This window comes from Melozone crissalis, unplaced genomic scaffold, assembly GCF_028551555.1.
Source record: "Melozone crissalis strain CALT ecotype California unplaced genomic scaffold, PUWL_Pcris_2 ptg000013l_1, whole genome shotgun sequence".
Classification (NCBI taxonomy): domain Eukaryota; kingdom Metazoa; phylum Chordata; class Aves; order Passeriformes; family Passerellidae; genus Melozone; species Melozone crissalis.
In genome coordinates this window covers 7,492,819-7,517,897 of record NW_026535791.1, presented here as the reverse complement: position 1 = coordinate 7,517,897, position 25,079 = coordinate 7,492,819, and the positions used below count along the sequence as shown (strand labels likewise).

The 25,079-nt window shown below is 38.1% G+C and overlaps 1 protein-coding gene across 3 annotated transcripts in view; it reads right to left on the bottom strand.

Annotated features, from left to right (window-relative positions):
- The window catches only part of FRY (FRY microtubule binding protein), a 225,272-nt gene that overhangs the window by 166,295 nt on the left and 33,898 nt on the right, over positions 1–25,079 (bottom strand). The window contains exon 1 of one of the 3 annotated variants that reach the window (XM_054272262.1): positions 10,599–10,691. The exons of the other annotated variants lie outside the window; for them this stretch is intronic. The gene's annotated coding sequence lies outside the window, so the exon portion shown is untranslated. Of the gene's footprint in view, positions 1–10,598; positions 10,692–25,079 lie in introns of those variants that run through there. 3 annotated transcript variants of the gene reach the window in all.

The window sequence follows — 25,079 nt, the reverse complement described above, 5'->3', positions numbered from 1 at the left end:
CAGGGAGACTTTTCCTTACACGGCATTTTTCAAAGCAACTTGTTTGCTCCTACAGGGTCTCTAGGGACAGCTCACAATTACTGCACATTACTGCAGCTGAGATCATAAGAGTTCTCAGCATTGTTTCTCCTCATTCTTCTTCTCAGACACAGCCTGGGATTTCAAGCACAGCTTTCTCCCTGTTCTGCCAGGGCCATGGAGCTGGGGAAAAGTCCCCTTTCCCTTTCCTCCCCAGGAATGGAACTTGCCTTGGGAAAGGAAAAGCTCCCACCTTTTCAGAGAGGTGCCTGAGATGTGACAGAAAGCAAGCAAGACACACAAGGACGGGGTGTGTACCCACTCAGAATGGTGACCTGATGCCAAAACTAAGGCACCCCTGACCAAAGAAACTATATCACACACCTTAGTTTTGTCTCCCTTGAAGAAAAACATGTTCAAAATATCCATTTTCCACAAGACACCTCCCTCTAACATGTTGCACGTGTATAATGTTTTCATTGATTATCTAATTAGAAGGTGGAATTTTCAGTGCAGTAGCTCCAATTTGTTCTCTAATACTAATCCATCCCTCAGACAGATCTTATCTCAATGCACTTCCTACATGTGATTTTTAACACAAATGTTTTCTTGAATCTCAAATACATTTACAGATATATTTTCTTTCTCTTAATTCTGCCAGAGCAGATCCTAAAGTTTTCCCTGACTTTAAGTGAGATGGTGCAGTGACAGGCTACTTGCTTACTTGTTCTTTTTTTAAACTTTCCTTTCCATTCTCTCATTTTGTCTTCAATTATTAACACTTCTTCCTTTCTGGCTGATCTATTTGATACTCACACCCCAATGTTTACATTATTCTGCAGAAAGGTATCCTTCTGCTTATGTCCCTTTGCTCCACTAAAACATCAGCCTTAGAAGATGAGTCAATTTTTTACTTCTCTCAAAAAATGAGAACAAAAATGTTGGAAGGATTTCAAAGAGCTTCCATTGACTACAGATCAAGAGGAGATGGACATGGGATCAGATTGTACTGCATTTGCTGCCTCTTACACCTTCCTATCAGGTATCAGGCTCTGCCCACTGTCAGAGAGAGGGTCAGACCAGCCAGGCTTCGGGTCTGAGCTGGCACACGTGCCCCTGTAACACAAACACCTCCAGTCTCCTCAGGTGGGCCTTATGCATACAGTGTCCACTCTCAATGATTCAAAAAAATCCTACCTCTTGCAACAGGGAAACTGAGTACTATCAGATTTAGCTGGCCAGTTTTTCAAATGATGAAGTATCACTGCCATCAATTTTCTTTCCTTTACGTGTACTTCCCTGACATGTACCACCACAAACAGGACTGTACATCCTCCAGGACTCAGGCCCCTGCTGTGAGTGAAGTGCCTGGAATAGCTGGAGCCTGGCTCATTACAGTGTAAGAGGTTTTTTCTCATTTTACTCAGATGTGCTAATAGAAAGCTCAGGTTCAGGGAGCTCAGATCAGTGCTACCTCCAGTTAGACCAGGGACCTATTGACTAAGATAGATAACATCAACAAATTTTATAATTTTTTTGTTTTAAGGTGGGAAGAACTAAAACTTCAAAAATCAGGATTATCCCAGAAGTCATGCCAGGTGGTAGACCAAAAAATAAAATTGTTCTTTCCCTGACTGTAGGTTATAAACAGGACATGCACATACACTTCTTAGCTCACTTGATACCTTTAACAGCTAGGCTGTCACCATGCCCTTCATCCCTTTGAAAATATTCGGAATATCCAAAGTAAACATAAATAGCTGTCAGCAAAAATCTTCATGACTCAAGCCACTGGCTACTTTACAGCAACTTTACATAAATGACTACAGTGCTGTGAGGTACTGTCAGGAAAAATCAGGCCATATGATTTTACAGTGAAATTTCTGTTTCTCATTACGTGAATACCTTTCAGTTACAATGTCTGGCTTAGTGCTGTCCCGTTATTATTCAAAATTATTTTCTCCATTCATTCAAGAATTGATGTCATGAAACCATCTCAATCCTAAACAGTTGTTGAAGGGAATATGTCTTGTTTTATGTAGTTTTGAATTCACTTTTCACATAACCCTCCTAGGCAAACACTGGTGAGACACAGTGTCTGGAATTTACTATGTAACACTCTTAACTTGCACAACAGTGTGTTTAGATGCTGGCTAGATAGGAGACAACAATTTGGATTAAAAAAAAATCTGACTGATCTTACAATGCTTGTTCTGACTTGCAAAATATTTTCTATAATTTTTTATGTACTGGGTAGCAAGACTTTTTATTTTTTTTTTAATTAGAACATTATCTGTAAGTCCATATTGTTTTATCTTTTGGAGTAATCTGTGCCAGGAGAGATGTCAATTTGAGAGGTACAATCTTTCTTTCCTGCTTTTTTTCTCCCCCTGAACATAGCACTTTTTAACTGATGAGCACTTGTTCAAGGGCTCTCCCTTGCTGTGGTGAAGGTTTTGCGACAGCAACGCTTCAATCTGGGCACAGGCAATTGAAGAGCTCCAGCATCCTCCAACTTGCTGCTGTTCTTCAGAAGCACAAGTGTCCCCAGAGAGGCCAAGTTAAATATAAGTGCAGCCTGTGTAACTGGGTCTTTTATACCCTTCAGAGTCCATCCCTTCCTGCTAAACCAAAAAATGTCTTGGGTCTCCCAGAGACATGAGGTCTGATATACCTGCCGGCTTATGTTGGAAAAAGGCAAATGACCTTTTTCCTGTTTAAGAGGGTTATGTTACTCAAGGTTTCTTGCATGCTACATTTGATTGGAAACTGCAATTTAGCAAAAAATGTACAAAACAAAGTATACAATCTGCTTTTTTTTTTAACTAAAAGAAAAAGAAAGTACGTTAGGCTCAGTACAAGGAAGAAAGCACAAAAAGATGCCACATTTAAAATTCAACAGTTTCCTAGAAAAGGCAGTAGTAATTACAGTTGCTTTAAATACACTTAAAATGATTAATGATTTTGAGTCACCACAGCCTAGATTTTCAAAGGCATTTAGCTTCTGAAACATCTAACAGTTGCTTTGTAAATTATGAAGTGTCTAATCTGGATGAGTATCTAACTCCCATGTACTTGTTTGTCCACTGCATCATTAAAGGCTTTGAAAATCTAAACTAATTTTTTTAAACGTGTTAAAATTAGCAGATCTTATTCTCTCCTCCTTTTTTTTTTTTTTTTTTTTTTTGCCAGATCAGAAGAGGAAAATAGTTCTTTCTTTTTCATCTTTGATTTGGCTTTTCAGCTGTGAAGTGAGATCTAAAATATAGAATATATAACTGAAAACAATCCACTGAGACAGAATACTTTCATTTGTACACAGCGCTTAGATCTGGAAAAAATCCGGTTAACTTTTACAGCAACCTGATTCAAAAGGGAACGGTGATCATAAAAAAATAACAACTGGGATTCACCTGCTTTGAAACCTTTCAGTGTAGCTGGAGGCAGTGCTGGGTGTGGAACCTGAGCTCGTGCTCAGTCGGGTCCCAGTGCTCGGCGACACCGGATCCTCCCCACTCACTGCGGGCTCCAGCGCACGAACCTTGCCTGAACTCCTCCGCAGATCAAGGGAGGTCATCGCCAGCTACTGACTAATTCAGTGAACTAAAAACGTGGCATCAGCACACGCAGAACCTTTCTAAAATGGAAACTTCGCCAAGAACAGAAGGACACTTTCCCCCCATCTGATAATATGACAGATTTCACCCAGAGTGTGCTTTCTTGTTTGATTAAGCTAACCTGAGATTGTGCTGCTGTTGAAAGAGCTGTGAAATTCTTCCGTCCCCTCTCTTTCTCCCAAAATTTCCATCAGGTCTCCTTGTGCCGCCATTACTAAGGAGCAGAAGTTTGAAGTGTGCGGAGTAGCAGGTGTGTCTTGGGGCTACAGTTTTACCTTAATTACTTTCAGTTCAAATCAGGTTATGTGTATCCCCAGTGGTCAATGCAATGAGGATGATGGGTGTTCAAGTTGAGGAAAGAAGCAAAGGAAAATGATGCTTCTAAATTGGACAAAAAAAACAACCAAACCCCAACCTGTTTAAAAAAATCAGAGACATGCTTGTCACAGGTATTACGTGGTTAAATAGCTTTCCCCACTGCTCATATGCATTTACAAACACCTATAAGAGGCACTTCTACCTATAAGAGGTACTGCTTTTTATAGTAACAACATTCTTCCAAGCCACTTTTCTGGCTGAGCCTTTATTAAACTGCAGCTGTCACAGGAACAGATACATTTTAGCTCTAATTGCAAGAAGCATGGTCAGAAAATGAGCTTGAAGATTTAAAAAACCAGAATGGACAGTGATAATCAGTCTTTATAGGACAATAACTCTGCTCCTTCTAGACCTCCGCTGTGAGAAAGGAGCAATGCTAACGTTCATGGAAGTTACTTCCACTATTCCTTCTGCAGGTATCAGGAGTGGAGGAAAGCAAGGGAGCTAAGAAAAGAAGGATGTCTGCAACTCCTGCAACAATGGTCCTCATTTTAAGGCTACATGCCATGAAGTAGGCCTATTGGATTGCTTGACAGTTTTTCCATTTATCTTCCACATAAAGAAACAACAAAAAAAGTAGATTCTATTTTCTGGAAATATTTAGTGAGAAAGGTTGTCAATGAACAGAATAATGAGGAATGCCTAAACAAGTATAATAATCTTGGAAAGCAGAGTAAGAGAACTGGTAAGATTTTCACCTAATACAGAGTGAAACCAAGTACTAGTAGAAGTAGTAGGGGAAACATTGAACAAAACTGTGTTAAAATTCTAATAACTTGACTCTTCCTTTCATTGAGCTTCATGAGATTCCTGTTAAACAGTACTGGCTCCAGTATCAGCCCCTGGGCTATGCTGCTAGTGACTGATCTCCTGTGAGCCTTCATGCTGCCAATCCCCACCCAGTCAGCCTGGCAGCTCAGCCCTCCACTCACCTCACTCAACCCATTGAGCTTGTATTTCATCATTGTGTCTATGATGATGTTCAAGGAGATCCTGCCAAAAGCCCTTCTAAAGTTGAAACAAACAGTGTACTTTGATCTTCCATCATCCACCAAGCTGGCTATCCATTGTTTTAGAAGGCTGCTGAGCTTGTAAAGCATCATTTCTCCTTCATACAAACATACTGACTGCTGCCAGTCATCTACTTTTCTTATGTTTGGAAATGGATTATAGGATTATTTGCCCCATCACTTTCCCAGGGATTATGGTGAGGATTACTATTACAGCGACCTGATGAGGTCTTCATGGGTGAGAGAAGTGGACGAGAATCTTAGTTTATGATCAGAAGGCTGGATTTATTGATATATGATATATAATACATTATAACTATACTAAAAAGAATAAGGAGAGAAGTTGCAGAGGCTGCTAACCTAAGAATAGCATAGAAAAGAATGAATAACAAAGTTCTGTGTCCAGGGAATCTGTCCCCCAGCTTGCTCCTGTGATTGGCCCTTAATTATAAACACGGGACATGAGCCAATCACAGGGGCACCTGCTACATTTCACAGCAGCCGATAACAATTGTTTACATTTTTCTTCTGGGGCCTCAGCTTCCCAGAAGATGAACAAATCCCAAAGAAAGGATTTCTATGAAAAAATGTCTGCGACAGATTACCAGCCAGCAGCTCCCAGATCCTCTTTCTTGCCCTTCCTGGAGAAAGGAGTCATATTTGGTCTCTTTCAGTTATCAGGAACCTCCCTCAGTAGCCCTCACCTTTCAAAAACTATCAGGACTGGTTGGACCATGATGCCAGCCAGCTTCCTCAGCACTGGGGTTGCATCCTGTCAGGACATCCTGTCCCATGGATGTCCAGCTTGTTCCAAATGTTCCCTAACCTGTTATCCCTGTACCAAGGGTAAAGCCTTAGTCCAGGCCTTCCCACTGGTCTCTGGGCCCTGGGATTCCTGAATATCTCCCAAAGGTAAAGACTGAGGCGAAGGCAGCATTGACTACCTGGGCCTTTTCCATCTCCATCACCATCACTGTCCTTGCTGATGGGTGAAGTTTACACAGTCACTGAGACCTATTTTAGGATGGGCTTTCAAGTGGGAAGAATAAATATATAACAATAGGTTATGCAGAAGCATTCTTAACCCTGAAACCAGATAAAGAACAAACTGTGACATTACTCTTACTTAAGAGTCCAACAACATTTAGTATGACAAATCTACACTTAAATTACATTATTACAAGCTTCTAAAGGGAGAACTGCTGATTTTCTAGCTCCAGAACAGATTTAAAATTGGACTTGTTTTGTTTATCCTCAATTCACTGGGCAGAAAATTACATTTCAGACCCTGAAATTCCATCTTGTGAGCTTAATTTAGTCTCTGGTATTCTGCTTTTCTTGTCATCCTTCTTTCACCCTGGCATCTTTGTGTAATTGTAAAACCTCTTCTGCAGATTAGACTTTCTGCTAGAGAACAGAGCCTCAGCAACTAGTGGAAATTTAATACTTGAATGATTTTCTATAGAGGAGTCAGTAACTGTCCATGATAAAGCTAAACAAGTCTGATCAGAAGCACTTTATTGTGACTCACCGAACAAACTGGCGCTGAGTTTTAATGGCAGTAATTAAAGTTATGTCTTGCTGGACAGACTGGTGGTTCAATTCTGCAGGCCCATGGATGCCTACCTGAACCCCTGGGGCTGTTTTCTTGCCATGGTGCCATGGAGCAGCCTACAAGTGTACAGCAAAACATTACCTAATTTCTGGTGGCAAATCCAGCTCTCTCTCGACTCCTCAGCTCTTGCCAACTTCTGAACTGGGTCTGAGAATTGCTAGGAGAGTTATCCAGGCAAAATGCAGAAGAAATGGAACAATTTTGCTAGAGAGAGATTTCTCTGACTTGCATAAGAAGAACAGGAGAGGACAGACCAGCAAGAGACTGCCTACTTCAAAGATCCTAAACGAAGTAGGAAATACACAATTAGATTACAGCGAGAAAGATGGCACTTGTCAACTGTCCCTCTCCTTACCAAAACACAGACGTAAGATTAGGCTTAAAAAATATTGTGCCAGCCTTATTTTGTTTGCAGCATAAATTACCCCACAAAAGGTTTACTCTGCTAGCAGATAATTCACAACAAATTGAGCATACTGATAACCACAGAGATAATCTCTAACACATTCTGCAACTAAAGCATGTTCCCATTACAGTCAACATGAAACAGTAACTCCAAAGACACAGAGTACAACCCCACAGAAAGTCACATCAATACCCTCAGGCAATTGTAAACCAACTAAATACATAAAAAGCCCAGTACACAACAGGTCCTTGTAAGAGGAGCCACAGGATCGTCTCACACACAATATACATTGCATAACTACGGACTTTTTTTCCTTGAAACAGAAATATCTTCCAGTAATAGATGGAAAAGATTGCTTATTTTAATAAATTTTAAGTACAGCCTAAAATATGATTTAAAAGCATGAACAGACATTTCTTGGGTCTTTGAAAGTGTATCTAAATATAATACTGCATTTTAGCTTTGCCTAGCAGCTACACATTAGTATATCCAGAGCAAAGGAATTTAAATTGCTATTATATAGTGAAAATCCCTGCAATTTCAATTTCCCAAAACCTCCAAATATAATAAAGACTGTCCTGAGCTATTCATGTCAGGTTCTTAATTTGAAATCCAACCCCCAAAATTTATAAAAAACCACATTCCAAAATAACCACTCTTATTTGATAACAATAAAGAAAATGAATATGAGAGTAGGTTTCTTACAAAAATCTAAGTATATGAACTCAGTATCTATCTGCTTACAGTTGGTTTACCAGAAGTACCATAAGGATTTCAATCTTAAGGGCATCTTTTTATCATGAGAAGCAATAAAAAAAAAAACTTCCAACTCACTTTAGTTGTGTTCTAAGATTTTTCATTAAGTAGACTTTTGTAATTAAGATGAGTTCTACTTTCTACACCAATCTTCAGGCACAATAGTCTAGCACCCAGATTAATAAAATACTGATTTTTTAAAATTACTTCTGGAAATTTAGCAAGTACTTTCAGAAAATCCTAAACTTCTTGTGGTTGTAGTTCAACTTCAGGTACAGTAAGACAGCAAAAAAATTAAAACCAAAAAAAATAATCAACTTTTTATTTCAGAGATTCCAAGATTATCATGTGATAGTGCACAGACGTATCTAAAATTAAACAAGCACTATAGAAGAAGTATATTTTGAGTGATTTGTATGCAGTCCACAGACCCACCAGATTACCAAGAGAACATGCTTCAAGGCCATTGTCTACACTTGCTTATATGAAGATTGCTCTTCAGGAGGAGAAAAGAGTATCAGCCAGAAGGCTAAATCAAAGCCATTATGACAACCTTTAAGTCTGATTATTTTAAAACATTTTACTTGGTTGATAAGTTTTTCATTACTGCAGATGCACTACTGTAAGACTTCAAAAATAATGTCTCTTTTCATGCATTAAAATATATATTTCATAACTCTATGAAAAAAAATATTGTCAATCTCTCCAATCCATTAGCACAAAAATGTATCTCTGTGGGCCAGAGATGGGCATATTCTTATGGTGTTTGCACTGTTCACAGTGCATCTTAAATCAGATAAAGAGAACAAACGGTTCTATTGCCTCTTGATGGCCAAAGAAAGATTTACTTGGAAATAATGTCAACAAACTCTCATAGATTTACTGCACATGAAATGCAGCTAAGGCCACTACCATTTGATATAAAGAGTGACAGACTTATTCTCAAATATTTTAAAATATTTTTGTCTGTTTCCTATTTTTCCTATTTCCATTTCTTAGGATCCTGGCTTCTATTTTAAAATACAATGTGTTATATATTGATGTATTTCTTTGGAGATACAACCAGTGTTGAATATTAGTTCAATGCTTCTTCTTGAAAACCATGTAAACATACAAAACCCCCAAAACAGTTATATTTTCCAGAAGGTGAGCATTTGGCACAAGTTCTGAAATTTTTCCTCTACACTTTAATCATTACCCCCTAGAAAGGATATAGCAAAGAGCCCAAGGGTAAAACTGGCAAACCATGTTACTAAACCAAGTTCTTTTTTGACATGCTATTTCTAAGGCAGCACACACAGAAATCTGTGCTGAAATCAGGATGCAAGTGCTGTAACTGCTTCACAAGATCTTTCAGCACAAATGAAGTCTACAAATTCTTAGACATTGAAGATTTGGGGTAAATTACTGTGTAATACAATGGGATTCATTCACTTGAACACTGGAGTCTTTGCTTTCAAGAAGTCTTAACATCTCTAACAACTGATGGTGGCAATTTAAATCTAGGAGACAACTAGACAGTTTTTAAAACAAACAAACAATAAATCAAAACACAAAAATCCAAGCCATAATAGCAGAAGAAGCCTTCCTTATCTTAACCTCACCTTCCTCCCCACCTTCTCTGTCATTTCCATGTTCAAGTTACTCTCCAATGGACACAGAGAACTTCATCTAAATCCTAAATATAACTTAAAGATGAGGCAGCATTTTCATCACTTGCTTACAAGAACATTTGGAAATCATTCTCCCCACTCCATAAAATGCCAATGAACCCAAGAAGAAAACAAGTCTGACAACATACATCTGTTACATCAGACTTCATGAGAAATCCAGAGCCTTTCTCTGAATCATCAACCCATCCTTCCTAAAGAAAATGTCACTTTAATACAAATATGCACAAACTAAAATGCTGAAGAGTACATTTATTAATACATATAAAAATCATCATTTTTATGATCTCTCTCATGCGTGAGACCACAAAAATGCAAAAGGCCAGACCAAAGCAAGACATTATCAGTAATAAAATTTCTGGTAATGAAGCAGTGGCCCCTTACCCACATCAGTGGGTGGGCACACAATCAGCAATGCACCAATGGCATATCTGAGCAAAAGGCTCAATAAAAGCCAGTAAGGCAGAACTAATGCCACCTTACAATATGAACAGCAAATAACAAAAAATGCTACTCCTCCCTTCTCCTACATTCTCAGTCAGCAGAAGGTCTTGGTAACTGTATTAGTGGGAAATCAATCCAATGTTTTCAAGTCAGGCAGGAAGGAAAAAAACTTTGGGACAAGTCAGACTCGCCTTCCCTTCCTTCTGCTGGATGACACTTGTAAAATGAAGCACCAACACAGGCCAATCTCCCAAATGGCAATAGGGGTACCATAAGTGAACAGCAATTATCATATGCAGATCACAAGCATACATCATTGCCACGCAGTCCAATTTATTCACAGAGGAGGCAGGATATTCAAATCTTCACCAAATTAAAATACTGAACACAGATCATTATTACTCATTTGAATCAAGACACATACTGTACCCATGACTTTAAGCATCCTTATTAAAAGTAATTAGATTTTGGCAAGTCTTTCCCAATTAACACAGCCAGTCAAAAGTAAAAAGTAAGTCATTTGTACGGCTGTCTTAGCTGCACGACTCATGGGAAATGAAATCATTTATTCATGTCACCGTTGAATAACTTTTAAGAATTTGTCATATGTATAAAACCTTTTCTTTCTTTCATTCTTTTTCATTATTATAGTTTACATGCAAATATGGCATCAAATCAACTTACTTATTTTAGAAAGTGACTTTGCTAGACTGTATGCTGGTTTGAACTCCAGAAATGCTTTGAGAGAGTACCTCAAGACTTCTAACTGCGACAATATTTTCACTGAAAAAAAAAACAAAAACATTGAATTTGTTAAAAAATACTAGCTATTCAGTTGTAAAATCACAGACTAGCAAGCTACATTCGTTCTTTGAGTAGCTCTGTAAAGTACTGTTAACCAGTGACCTTCATCACATTAACTCACAGCAACACCACACTGCTTGTACCAAAGCAGTGATCATGTGCTGTACCACAGAACACAAAAAGGTAATTTTGGCTGGGAAGACAACACCTGAGGCACAGGCATATAGCCATGAAATGAAGCATGCCTGGTCCTGGGAGACGCAGAAAATCCCAGGTATTTTTCTCACCTTCCGTTCTTCAAAACTGACACATCAGTGAGCAAGCATCATCAAGACTACCTACATGAACAAGGGATAAAGGAGAAGGAAAAAAAGCCTACAAGATACTAACAGCTGTACTACAAGTACATTTTTACTGGCACCTAATTAAAAAAACATTCCTAGCTCACAATACAAATGGCTTCCAAGCAGAACTTGACCATTATACATTTTTTAGCACTTTTAGACATGTTCATTTTCTTGCATGGTCCTGCCAGAGTGAGGTTCAGTCATGGCCATGAGAGTATGCTGAACTGAGAGCATATCAGAAGATCTGTACAAACTCCACTAATTAAGGTGATGAACCTCTCTGTTGGCAATAAATGGCCCTCTAGTGTTGACTATGCTCCCCTGTGCCTGTGTCTTTTTTTAAATTTTTGTTTTAAAGCATAACCATGTAATACTAAAAACCAAAATTTATATATAAATAGCAGTTGATATTAACCAAGTCCTGAAGTATACGACAGCTCTAAACATTTCAAATTTAAAGAACAAGAAGAAATAAGGTGCTTTGTAAAAGAAGAAAAAGTTATCTCTGTGCAGTGTGTCCCTTGGGCAATGCCATGGTTTCTCAGCACACAGTTTCTGTCTCTCCCTTGCCATATGGGGATGAACACAACAACCCAATGATATCATTGGTTGGACAGTCCTGTCTAGGCATACATGAATGACTAACTTCATGATGGCAGGACAGACAGACAACTCACTTTTCTCAGGTTTCAGCTTTAAAGAGAGAGTTTCCAGCTACCACAGTTAAGAAAAAATTGTAAAAGAAGCCTACTGCATGCAAGACCCCTCCCTCAGTTTGCACCAAGACTGCAACAAGAGTCCCAATGGATGGACTGATGTATTTCCTTGCAGCTACATGCCTTGGTGTGTCTATTCACTATTGAATGAGTAAAGCTCCGTAAGAGAATAGAAGAAAACAAATCCCTGACTTCAGCCTCAATTGCAGCAATGTCCTAAATACAAGATCAGCTAACAGTGTTACTTAGCAGAGACACAGGGATTAGAAGGATGTGGAAGAGTCAATCTGATACAGATTTAAAATCCTTATTTTAATAGGTGATTAGGCTGAAACATGGAAGTAGGAATTACCACATTCTTCAAATTCTTCATTCATCCAAAAGACTGCCAAGCAAGTCTGTCTATTTATTTATATTTACATTTAATATCTCTCTACCTATCTATCTATCTATCTGTCTATCTATCTATCTATCCATCCATCCATCCATCCATGGTTGGACAGGGCCTTGAGCAACCTGATAATAGTGGAACATCTCACTGCTCACAATAGGGTGGCTGTACTACATGGATTTTAGAAGCCTCTTGCAATCCAGACCATTTCCTGATTCTATTATATTATATATTCTATACTCCTTTTCCACTCTAACCTACATTTACAGCATAAAAGACAATGATCTAGAGGACTTCAAGTGTACTTTGTTAACCTGTTTCCAAAAGCAAATCAAGTAAAGCTTCTCCCATGTATACTGCTGACCTACCAAATGAAAGGCTACACCCATCTTTCCATCATGCTCCATCAGTTGCTTATAGGAATCAATTTGCATTACCTTTGAGTTAAGTGCCCTTGAGTGTACAGTAACACATCTGCAGTGGATTTCATAAGCATAATGGCAGTGTTCCAGACACACAAACAGCACTGAAGTACTCATGCCTGACACAGCACAAAGAATGGAGTACTACTGCTAATGTGGTCATTTGGGAGGGTGGAAAAAGAGCTGAGAGAAAGAACTGCATTTAAAAAAAAAATTCACAGAATAAAGGTGAAATCTGGGTAAGCATAACAGAGTATGGGTTTGAAGACCAAACACAACGCCAAAAACATATTTGTTTTTTCCCTAACAAAAATGTTGATGCACAGGAAAAAACCCTGAAAAATGACTGGAGAAAAAAACCCACAAACACAGAGTAATTAAGAAGCAGAAAAGCTAAGTAAAAGATAAAAAATGGCAACTGAGATAAAGATAAGATACAAAGTCAGGTAAGATACAGAGGGTCTATCCTATCCAAAAGAATGTGATTAGAGAGTCACCAATCTGACTTGAGATCTGCTAAAACTTCTTTGTATTTTTTTAAGCTAGAGAAGTAGAATAGGAAGGAGAAAAAAAGCTTAATTTCCTGAGATGTTGAAATATTTCAACCACCTTAACTAAGGTTCAATAGAGGATCTAAATCCCACACAAACAATGCTGCCCTGTTCTGTCTTTTGACACTGTACTCCCACTCCATCACTGGTGTTTAAGCTGTTGAAAAGGTATCTGTGTAAGTTTTGCTATCATAAGGAATATAATATGAATATTTAAATAATTTTATATACTTCACAACTCTTCAAAGATCTGTATGAATGTACTAATTCCCCCAGAAATGTGAAAACCCTGATTTTCATGCAGAAAGGGAGACACTTAAATTTACAGGAGTTTTGTTTCTACAGAGGTTTTCATTTCCTCTGATCGCCTCACAGAAACATGTTCTCAGTTTCAGTGGGGATGAGCTGGTATTGATTTTCCCCCCTAGAACCTTTTAAGTGCTCCTCGTAAAGATGACCTGATTGTTTTCCAACAAATCCTTTGTCCTCATAATAATCTGTTGCCTATTTTTAGGCACATTTAAAATTATTTAAAAGCACAACACAACAAAATATTCCAGCTTGCCATTAGCTCTCACATCTTGTTCCTACTTCTTAACAACTAGGGAGTTAAACTAAATTATTAACTCCTGACATTACAGGCTCCAATTCAAACCAGGAATTTAAAGCATGCATTTGATTATTCAGTGATGTTTATTTCTGGCTACAGACACAAAAAATCTGCTAGACTGAAGAACTCTCCAAACCACTCTCCTCCAGAAAAGCAATATGACATACAGCATTAGAGCAGCAAGAGAGATTCTTACACTGCAGCTGTTGTCTGTATTACTTATAAGTGGGGTTAAGCAAAATGCAGTTTAAAGCTCTGGAAAAACAACTGGCTTTCTTTAAATGCTAAGTATTAAAAAAAATCCCTCAAGCAAGCAACATGCAGTCAAGAACATGAAGGCTTTTTGGTTCCATTATTTAAACTCTAATGGCTGACGTGACTTAACATAAATGGCACTTGACTAAATCTATCCATGAAAACTGTCTTAGGTTTTAAAACAGAATAAGCTCTGACTGTAATCCAGTGCTGAATCCTTCAGTTACCAAAAAGGTTAAAAGACACTGCACTAACATACTATTGAAATAGCATTTCCTACCTGAAAATATGGAAGGTCTTTTCTTAGAGCGCCTTGGGTGTATAGGGTCTATATTCCTAATATTTTTTTGAAACTTTCCTTTAAAATCATTTTCAAGCAGGATGTCTGGTGGCAGGCTCCTCCGTCTTGCTGATTTATAACGAGTCTGATGGGGATTAAGTTTACTCTTAGTCCTGGAGCACAAGCTGCTGTCATCCAGTGCCATGATGGAGCGTTAACGCCGCCCCAGTGCGAAGGCAGCCCGCACACCCAGAAGTGTTGGGACCAGTGGTTACAGAGCCAGCAATCTCAGATGTTCTCATGCCCAACTCACCCGTTGGGGAAGTTGAGCAGGTTGGGAGGCGTGTGCTGGGACAGGTGTAGTGTTACTGCATCGCCCCTCCTTGCAGCAGTGAAACAGCACAGGGAGGAGGCAGGCTGAAATAATTCGTTTGAAACTTTTGAGGTAATTAGGAAGTTCAGCAAACCTGAGCTCAGCAGGGCAATCTCTACAAAGTGGAAAATACAATTTAATATGAGGCACTGTCTAGCGCTAGTATGGTTTATATTATACCCCCAGTATTTCTCAGGTCAGTTCATTAATAGTTCATTAACTTGGCAAGTTAAACAGGTGCTGCTTAACCTTATGAAAACAGTGTGAGAGAAAAACAAACAAACAAACCCATACCCAAAACCTCAACCCACAAACAAAAATAATACACACAAAACAAACAAACAATGACAAAACAACACCCAAACAAACCATCAAACTCTAGATGACAGCCCAGGGACCTGTCAGGTGAAAAGCACTACCCAAACAGTATGTTTGGGTTTTTAGTCCTGTCATTTCACAAACTTACATTTTGAAAGTTGATAAACAATCCAAATCACAAAGGGTTTTATGGCCACAACTGTCAGTTTGGGGTTTCTTTCCTCAACAAGCAATAATGTTATTTCCTACTGAAGAAATCAAAGATGTGATAGTGTGACTAATTTCTCTCTCTATGTAACTGCTGACTAGTAAAAATAAGACATTTAAATACATGTGTGACAGAGATGGTCTGTAAATTCTCCATTTAAATAAAACTCCAGGTACTTTTCTTGTTTTGTTCCAGTTAATCCAATTAAATCTTTTGAGCCCCCCAGATGTGATCTTCCTTTCTCAAATATTCAGAGAAGACAAAATGAAACATCTTCTATTCACCTGCTAATTTTCTTATTAAATTCTACCATAAATGAGGCAAAATGAATTAGTAAATCAAAACAAACAAATCTTCTGACTATATGCATTTTGTTGTTAAAAAACAGCACTTAATATGGCAAAGTGAATAAACAGAGTGGTAATTCAAAAGGGAAACATTCAAATAATGTTTCAATTGTGGATACCTAAAGAAAAGTGATTTTAACAACTGAAGACAGAAATTGATTTCTTTAATTTTTTAAAAACAATTATACCAAAAATGCTTTAATTACTTTCCTAAAGATAGCCTACACTGTAAGATTGGTGTAATGATCACAAGGTTGGCTGCTCCAAACACAGTTTTTGTGTGAAGTTCATTACAACCTTTTGTAATTTTCTGACTGAAAAAAGTAAATGGTTCATCTACATGTTTTTGGAAGGGAAGAGTGGAAATTTGACATATATATATATATATAAAGTGTGTAGCTTTTAAATAACTTTTATTGAGGATGCAAATAATCTGCTAGATTCTGTCTTGGTCCTCTGGGAATTAAATTGTATTGGGCTGAAAGTAAGTTGAAATTATGAATGGAAAGATCCAATCTTAAATACATTGGACTCAGAAATCATACCCTGCATGAACAGACAGATCATTTAAACCAAATGAACATTAAATGTAGGTAGCCAACGGACTATTTCTGATCTTGCTGAGTATTCTAGGGATCATGAGAGCTCTTTTTACATGTGGAAATAAGCTTTTGAAAATTCCACTGGATTCCAAAAGAGGTTAGGTGGTGAGAATTAGGTTATAACCAAAGGGAATTGTGTGTCTAAATTGCTCAGTTACATTTTAAAAATTCCTCTACATACCGGTTTTCATCATTAGAGACAAAATACTTAATTCACATCCTTCAAACCGGTGTATCTCATCCTGTTTTTCCCGGTTAATTAAAAAATATGTCCAAGAAGTTTTTCTTGCTTCACCTTCTCTTACAACTCCATTTCTTTTTTCAGCTTTGGCTGAACCAGCATAAAAATATTTAGTCCATTTCTAATAGCCCAAGTTAACCAAAGTAAATTCATCAAATGCTTTTCAAAACAACAGAAGATGCTTAAATGTGAGCAAATAAATATACTTGAACCAGGTGTGAAGACTGAGAAATAATAAATGCAGGAATTAACTTTTGAGGAGCTATAAAGGGAAATTTGAAGGAAGCTTTAAATAAAATTTCAATATCTTCAGCAAGTGATCTAAGCTCTAGATTACAAGATATGAAAACAGCTCAGAACTTTTCCAGCTTAAAAAACTCTAACACATATAAATAATTAAATATTCATTAGAAGAGTGACTTGAAAGTGAGTGTCCCATATTCTCACTGAGTGATACAATTGCTGCACCACACAATCCTACCTTCTTCAGCCCAATGAATATTCATGCCAAGTGGAACATTTCCAACAGAAATTGCTGCTGGGACACTCAAATTTGTGTAGTGGTCATACTCTTTCAGATGGGGAAAATCTGTCAAGGGTACAAACCCCTGATCAATTCAGTGTACACCAGAATCTATGAAAAGTTTAATCCAGAGCAGCTTTCAAATTGCCTTTTATAGGATCTACACTGGAACACATTCTTGAAAATGCATTCAGAACTGAAAATCAAAAAAGGCAAAACTTGTTCCAAAAACTGAAAATCCTGAGCAGGTAAAGCAAAAGAATATGCATTGGTAAAACAGAAACTGAGAATTCTAGTGATGTCTGAAAATTGTTGAGAATGAGATGCCTAAGTGTCACTTTGTTTAACTCTATTACATATCCTGTCAAAGGACAAATAATACACAAGATCCTTCAGAAGAGATTACTACAGGAAAGTAATCACTGTGTTACATTCAGAACTGAATCATGAAAGTGCTCAAATTACGGAAAACAAATACCAGGAGTCATAATTTGGCTACATTTTCAGGCTGGCAAAGGTTTATAAAGCCTCAGATTTCTCTGGTAGGTTTGGTGTATTTCAGTACTTTTTATGATTTTAAAAGGTCAGTATAATAACCATTTGGTTTATCCATTTCAGTCAAAGGCTAAATCAGAACATCTTTCCCCTTGCCTCCAGCAAATTATCCACTTGTAGGGTCTGCAGTTTCTCTTACTAATTATTTTGACTGAAGTTTGGTAAGTAAGTGCTGAAGGTAACTGATGTGTGATTTCAGTTTGGATGATACTGCAGAAATACAGACTGGAAGCTACAAAATCAGTCTGGTCCAAAAATAATATAAAAAATTCTCACTGGGAAAATTATCATTAGCTTTTAAAAAATAATACAGCAGCAAATCCTCTTATATTTCCTGTGCAGTGAGCCAGTTGTTATTATGACTGCATTAGAGCTGCCATTCCCCTTTTCAGCTGAGGAAATATTTGGCTCATCATCAGCAGAAGCAAGAAAAAGTTTTTCTAAAAAGTATTCTCAGTGTGTTTCCTCGTGCAGGCTGGCTCAGAAAATCTGTATTATGGAAAAGGAAAACCAACTCTGCAATGAGTTCCTGTCTGATTTGGTAATGTAACTTCCATATCAGTGTACAGGGACCCATGGTCCTTCCCACCACGCCACACACACCAGGACACAATGGTACCTGGAGGGAGGACGAGGCCTCTAAGGCCTAATATGTTGCAGGAACTGCAAAGGCATGAAGGGAAAGTTTGAGCTTTACTAACATTTTAAACCAGCTCAGTTTAATCAACCAAACCTCATCCTTCTTGCCTGTGGCCCATGGAGCTTTCCTCCTTGTTGCATTAGCACCCATTTTGTGATGTTGCACAGCAAACTATGGCACAAACCTAGGTTGCCTTTTGTTTATTTGTTTATTTATTTGTAGTCATGGTGCCACAAAGGACAGAAAGACAAGAGTAAGCATCCAGGACAGGAATATATTAATTCTTTCCTTTTGTGACTGAGCCAGGTTAAAAAAAATTTAAGTGTTACACCTTAAAATATTTGTAAAAATAAGGTTATAAAGGCAATGCTCAGGCTACTTAACTAATTTCAGTGCATTTTACAGGTGTCAGACATTTAAAGAAATGAAGTTGTTACGAATCAAGTTGAATATTCCAGCGTACCTGCTTGCCAAGGAGACTGTTAAAAAGCACACACCAACTTAGCAGACCAATCTTGTTCTTTTATTCCCCATAAGCACTTATTATCCAGGTCTCACACCCTGTACACAGCAGAACAGTCATAGATCTCAAAAGTTATCTGTGCCATGGAGTCCCAAATTTTTTTTTCTTGCATTTCACATAGAAAAGCTAAACAACAAAGGAAGAGAAAAAAGGGTATCAAAAATCAGGAATGAGGAAAAAACAAAGCAGTTCAAATCGTCCAACTGTTGCTCAAAAAAGTATTTGTTTTATTTTTGGAATATCCTGGTTGTCTTAATCCATAGGATGTGAACATCTGACAAGTTTCCTGCTTGAATTAACCTGTTTCTTCTGGTTTAATGCTGTTAGAAGCAGAGTCTGAACTAGGTACAGCCTTAGCATCCAAAAAAATCTCTCTTCAGTCAAGCATCATTTTTTGGAAGTGGGTATAAGAGGAAAAGGTCAACAAATTAATGCTGATTGTGGTCACAATCTTAAAAAAAGCAAAGACATCACTTTAGGTTCACATTAATCTCTACCCTGTAGCAAACACTGGCTCACAGAATTGTGCTAATAGAACTCAGTTGCCAGGCTACACCTGACCTTCGAGAAGCTAAATAAGAATATTAGATGTTCATATCACACACTATATTTATGGTTTTAACTTGTAGTAGATAACTTAATATTGAGCTACAGAAAAGAGAAGTAGGCTTTCAGCCCAGATGATTCTTGAAATTATCAAATACTAACAGATAAAACAGGAATAAAAGAAGAGAGCTTTTACAGAGTTGCTTTCTATGCTGGAATGTTGGTTTGAATAGATGAATATTGATAAGAGATTTGGCTGAGTATTTCAAATGCTTTGTCCTTCAGCTGAAAGAAGATAAGCACCTTTAATTTGAAGTCATATTCTTTCCCGCTAACAACATACAAAAAGCTGTAATCTGATTCTTAAGATACTATTAGTCTTTTACTGTTGGATCTATAATGTGCATGTCCCCTATTAAAACAGAAACCTGACTTAAGTCACAGCATTTCATAGGCAGAACAATTCATAGGCAAATGTCCATTTGTAATAATTTCACTTCACACCGACGCTCCCAGTACACGATGGCTGTTGCAGCCTTGTTTTCATGAGGACTTGAAGTCAATCCTTCTCCCAACCCAGGAAAGAGGCATTTTCTGCCAGGGTAGAGTGAAGAGGCACAGCACAAGCACCCAGCTAGCTGACAGGGCTCCTTGCAGATGGCTTCAGAGCTGTCAGCACACACGGCTTTGCCCAAGTGGCAGAGGCTGAACGTCTTCCAAAGACCAAAGCCTGAAGGTGGAACTTGCCAGAGTCTGCACAGCGGTAACACTTGCAATCACAAAATCATGCTTGGTATTATTCCACTGCAACGTGGGACATTAAGCCTATGCTCTGGGTACAGTGGTAAGAAAAAACACCTGAGGCTCTGAGGGAATTTTACTCAGTATCAGGTAGTATTAGTGCTGAATAAACATGGCAGATGGTTTTCCTCTTGCCCTCTATGTTGAAAGTGAATGCTGTGAGGAAATTATGCATATGAAGTTTACAGATTTCTATTTAAAGCCACTTCTGAGTGTTCAGTATTCTACATGAAATAAATTTTGTTAGCACATATGTGTGAGATTATAACAGCATTTCAGCTTCTGAAAAAAAAAAGTGTTACAGATATAGAGGGGAAAAAACCCACCATGTATGGAACTTAAAAGCACTTTTCAGAGAGGATTACCATCTCAAGTGCAAGAGCAATCAATATGAAAATGAAGGCACTCCACCTAAGGCCAGAGCTCTAGAAACACCAGAACACATCCCAAACAATACTAAATGTATGGCTGATGCACAACTCCAAACTGAGTCTCAACTTTTGCTACAGGAGTCAGCAGTATGCAAGAATCTCTGAGACACTGCTACAGCATCATAAAGCAGGATGTGTAAATGATCTCTAAAACCTCCAGTTCCAGGAAAAAAAAATCCCACAGCTGAACATTTGTCCTTGTTCAATTGAACAATATTAAACTTAAATGCTTTTTTTATAAATACTTATTTTGCATTTAAACAGTATTAATAAGGACCTCTTATTGCACCTAACACTGCAATACAGTAGGATATGTCAGTTATATTATAACTATAACATAAATATAACATAACAGGATGTCAGTTATAATATAACCATTTTTTGTGCACCAGCTTACTCCCTCTCTATGCACACCTCTCTTCTCCTCTTTTCCTTCTCCCATTTGCAGTAAGCAAATCATTGCCTGGGCAAAATGAGAATGGCTGAGGGAAAGTTACTCTACACCAGTTCATAAATATGGATTTAGAAGCAAACTGGAGATTCTCCTACAGTGTGACAGAAAGAAAGAGAAAAAGCAAGGAAAGGCGCAGCTACCTGAATAGTACATGCAAATTTCACAACCCCCCCCACACACACACACACCTGCCATACTTAGAGACAAAAAATGACAACCAGCATGTGAGAAGGATCGGGGAATGGGTAGGATGTGAGGAAACACAGGGTCTGCAAACCACAGGAAGCAGTGGCCAACAGCGAGTAACTGCTACACACAGTGCTGCCACAGAGCAACAGCAAGCGCTGCTTGGCAAGCACAAGCAGGGCCTGACCCCTAAAGCAAGCTCCATGGTGAGTGAAAAATTCCAAGTGCTTAGAGACTGAAAAAGAGAGAAAATTCCACAAAACATGAAAAGAAGAATAAGAAATGCTGTACAGATTTACTTGAAGTCAGAGATTTTTTCAGGTATTCTTTCATCCATCCCTGTTTACTAGAGATGTTTGAGAACTTAACTGTTAAAGAACATCACCATTTTAAACAATGGCATTAAAACTCCCAATTTTACTGATTATTTTCCTCTGACTTCTTGAAGAATCAGCTGCATGATAAGATGGCTTCCAAATAATGCCTGAAATATTATTCCTAGACAGGACTGGAAAAATATTACATTCTATCACGCTGCCATAAATATGACTCAATTTATATAGCCTATAGAACAATGCTAGATTTAAGGCAGTGTGCCTGTGCATTTTATATATAAATATATAGATATTTAACATGTACATATACCTTACATAGGTATATTGATTATTCAGTTTCTCCATTAACGTTCATATTAAGACCCAGTGGACACAGTTTCAATTAATACAAACAGAAAAAGATTTTAAAATTTGGATGGGATTATTTGTGACTCTGTACAGGCATGAGATAAATACAATTTAGGCTAATTTGACAAATAATTTGCAAGAATAACAGCAATTGCATTCAAAACAGTATTAGCAGAAGAGGGTGGTTGTGTCCCCTTTGCAAGCCCCCTAAATACAGTCAAAATGATAAGAAAGATCCTGTGCTGAGCAGATGCTCCCTTAGGGGTTGTGCTGCTCAAGGTGCTGCAGTGGCCCAAGGCTTTCCAGATAAACACCAAATACACAGATATTGGTGTACACACATACACACAAACTATTGTACACCGTGGAAATCAGACACAAAGATTGCTCTTGCAACAACACAACAGAAAAGGAGAGTTACTTTCCTGAATGTCAGCTGTGCAACTGCTAAATTTTAAACTAAGACAGCACAACCCTATTTTGAATAGTAACATGAATGAGAACAACTGAGAAAAACACAGCATTAGTGTAAAATGAAATGTGCAATAACCTAGTTCAAGTCAGACATTCCCTGCAGCAAGTACGAATTTTGAGACAACTCAAAACTCAGTTTGCCCACTGACTGTGAACATTTAATCCACACAAGTATCAGGTCTGTCAAGAAAAGGAAACACCCTTCACTCCTTCATGTCTTCTACCATTATCTTTATGCAGGGTTCCAGAAACAAGGAATTTATTTCACCTAAAGTTAATTAAGAGCTTAGTTAGGAGACAAAAAAAGCTTGCCAAGAGAGATAAACCCTGAAACACTCCCAAAACTTAGTGAGACTCCCACTGAATTTTTCCAGTAATTCATTCCACAGTCCAGGGAGGTGCATGACACATCACCATCTTCATGCTTCTTCCAAGTTCAGCTCCAGGCTTTATAACCTTGAAATAAAGGTGGGTGGCCAAATATCAAGAGGCAATACATTTTTCAGCTAGACTGTTGGCTAATTAGTTAAGGGCTTTCAGACTCAGGAGGAAAATCCTGAAATTAATCCAGATTCAAAGATACTCAAACATACAGTTTGAATAAACAACAATTTTCTGACATTTCAGATTAGTTTCAAGAGGAAATGGAAGAACTGATGTCTGTGATAGCAAAGAACACAATGATTTGGCATATCTCTGGGAAGTCAAGTTGTTACCAGTCTCTAGAACAGGCACACACATTCTTGAAGCCTTCTGCAATTATGCAAACATCCAATAAAAAGTCCTAAAATACTCCTTGAAGAAACTAATTCTTTTCAGGGACACATGTATCAGTAAAGTAAACCCTTCAATCAGTTTGTGTTAGGAGTCACTACCCTTACCTTTCTGTGGTTAAGCACTGTTGTCATGTTAGCACTATGAATTTAGCTAAGTGACTGTGCATTGAGAACATATCACAGGTATGGAAGTGAAAAAGTACCAGAGCAAGGGCCAGACATGGCACTTTGCACTGCTGGTCATAAAATTTCTATCTTTCTTAGGTGGAGAGAATTATTTGCGGGCTATCTTTCCAAGTCTTGACTCCAAACAGCAAGTATTAGGGGAAAAGCTCTTTTAACATAGTGTGCAAATGTAACAAATAATTTTGGGGAGGGTGAAAAATAATAATAAGGGAACCTAAAGAACCTGAGATTCCCTTGGTTCCTACAGAGATTGGAGGCACATGGAGAAATGGGTGAAGTTCAGATCACACTTCAGCAGAAATGAGATTTCCAGATGAGTTTCTCTAGTCGAACAAGCAGGACACATCTTGCATGGGGAAGAATACAGCACAGGAACACAAAACCCAAGAGATCAGTGTAAACCAGGGTCTGACCAACTGCATACAGAGGCTGCAGAGCCTTCCCTGCTAGCTAAGGTTAAGCTTTTGGAAAGTTCTGGGGACTCACATGAATTAAATCACAAAGCCTAATTTCAGTCTGAGAGCCTATTCTTCCATACCTGTTTTGCAGGCCATGGATAGAGCCATTGATTTACGGCTGGGAATAACCTTTGCCTCTCCACTAAATATACTGAATAGGGGGAAGGGTAAAGTTAGCTTTTGGGAGTACCTGTCCCGCAATCATAGGATTATCCTGCCTTCTACGGCAGAAGATGCTACAACTCATCTATTCCAATGTTGATGTTTCCTTCTTTTGAGAAAAATTTGGTTTGTGTGAAGGTAGTTCAGCTTCAACATTCAGGTGCCTTTATTTATTAGGCTGAGAACTTCCTTGCTTTGAGATGGTTTTTTAAAACACAAAATTTGTAGATGATGATTAACTCATTGTGCAAAATTCTGTTCTACAAATTTGCACAACTGACCTCTTGAAGCCTCACAATTTAAAAGTTTTTCCTTTACTTTTTTTTTCTTCTCTAGACCTTCAAAAATTCTACAAGCCTCCTTTTTCAACTCTCTCCCTTATTTATACTTCTTTGTTAAGTCAAAATATTAAGGCACTGGATGCAGTATTTTGGTACCACCATATTGTAGTATCACACTAGCAGCTAAGCTGAAGAAGCTTCTTAAATTGCCCCTTGGTTTTCCTTCAAGTTACCACCCTGAACAGTTTTGTATTTGCAACCTATCTATGCCCAGTTACCTTCCATGTAGCGGCATTAAGAACATGTTTTGTTCTACCATGAGCACTTAACTAGCCAATTCACATATGACTATCAGGCTGTAATACAGATCTAACTTGATTATTAACTAATATCTCACCAATTTTAGACCCCCTGAAAAACAGTAGAGCTGCTGAGGATACTTACCAAGTGAAAATTTTACATCATCCAAATGCTTAAAAACAATATGAAAAAGCTATGAAACTGTATAATTCTGAACTCTCCCATAGAGCCAAAAATCATATCAATTATCAACCATAAGCAAAGATTTGAAAGATGGGGTTTTTTTTAAAACTACTGTATATAGTCTTTAAGCCATACACAGTAAATTTAAAGAAGGGAAGTAGCAATTAAAATGTCATAGAAACATACAACATACCCACAGCTAGCTTAAGGAGGCCATAACACTTTCCAGAGAAGGAAGATGCCTGTCAGTCACAGGAAGATTCAGACCTACCACTCATGATATTCTGAGGCCTCTTTTACACTGTCTTGCCTTTCCCTGCAGAACATCAGGATACTGTGGTATATACAAAGAAAGGAGACTGCATTTCCCCCACCTAGCTGCACATATCCAAAGATCAAGTTGCCAAAGTCTAAACCCCATCTGTAGTGAACAGAGAGACAAGGATGCACCTCTGCAAGGCAAAATTCACCTCCTCTGCCTGAGCAGAGTGTAAATTGTCTTTCCTCCTTAACTGCAGCCTTTTACTGAGACTTGCAG